General features: G+C 55.5%; 1 protein-coding gene across 2 annotated transcripts in view; it reads left to right on the top strand.

Moving 5' to 3' along the window:
- The first annotated feature begins 397 nt into the window (after positions 1 to 397).
- AMOT (angiomotin) overlaps positions 398 to 1141 on the top strand; it is a 65776-nt gene continuing 65032 nt past the window's right edge. For both annotated transcript variants that reach the window (XM_006774023.1, XM_006774022.1), the window contains exon 1: positions 398 to 817. The gene's annotated coding sequence lies outside the window, so the exon portion shown is untranslated. The remainder of the gene's footprint in view (positions 818 to 1141) is intronic.

Raw genomic sequence — 1141 nt, 5'->3', positions numbered from 1 at the left:
AAGAGGGTGCCTCGCAGAGCTGCGACCTGGGTGGGGGCCTGCTGATAATAGGAAACCAGAGGGGCAGGCAAACGAAGGAGCAGAGCGCTCTGCTTCCTGCATTATTTTAAGTAGCCTTTGCGAGAAGCTGCTTCTCAGCATTTTTAGTTCTTTTTTTTCCTTTTGCTGTGGGGCTGGGAGCTGTACTGGCTCTCCCACGCGACTCCGCTCCGCTGTTGCTGCAAATAATTATTGTACTCTTTGCAGAACCCTTTCCTTCCTCCCACTCAGTCCTTGCGTAGACGCTTAGGGACACTGTAACCAAGTTGTGCCACGTTAATGAGTGAAGGACAGCGAGGGCCCAGAGCTCCCGGCCTGAGGGGCTGGCCGCCCCCTCCCGCTCCTGGGCGGTCCCAGCCGCTTACCACAAGAAGAAAAGCCACCCATTCGTCCCCCTCCCCTACCTCCCATCCTTTGCCCAGGAGCTGCCTTCATCGCAGTCACGCCCCTTCCTTCCGAGGAGATTTCTGACTGCCCAAGCTGGTAGACCCCAGATTTATTCCTCCATCTCCTCTCTCTTTCGCTTCATCTCCTTTTAGTTCTCACCGCTCCCTCCACCCCCACCTCCAATCTGTCTCGCCTCCGACCATCCGCTGCTCCACCCTCCGGCCCGGTATCCTGCCTGTCCACTGCCACCAAGGAAAACCCAGAGGGAGCAGCGAAGAGGGGAGCAGCCGGGAGTCCGGGCTTCTCCCCTGCCCATCCCTGGCTTTTGGCCCGGGACCGAAGCCACTTGAACGAGCAGAGAGTCGTCACCTTGTCTTCGTTGCATTCAGGGGTAGGAGACGCCTGGTTAATTTTCGCGGGGAACTGGGGCAGAATCCATGGTGGCATGAACTTGATCGTGCCCTCGCGTGAGTCCATCTACGTGCGTGTGGGGATACCCGTGTGTTCTACTTTCTTTGCAGCTGGCCATGAGTTTTTCGACATGTGCAGCAAGTTAAATCAGTTAAAAAGTGTGTGCTCCTCTCCCGTCCTGTGGAGATGCTAGTGGGTACCACAAGTTGATGGTACTTTTACTTCATTGCCTCCTGGGGTCCGTGTAGGTAGGTCTGTAGGTAATTAAGCACAAAAGAAATTAAAGACCTGAGGGAAATACAGG

The sequence above is a fragment of the Myotis davidii genome, unplaced genomic scaffold (genome assembly GCF_000327345.1).
Source record: "Myotis davidii unplaced genomic scaffold, ASM32734v1 scaffold406, whole genome shotgun sequence".
NCBI classification, from domain to species: Eukaryota; Metazoa; Chordata; class Mammalia; order Chiroptera; family Vespertilionidae; genus Myotis; species Myotis davidii.
Note: the sequence above shows the minus strand (reverse complement) of the source record. Positions and strands in the feature narration are given on the sequence as shown.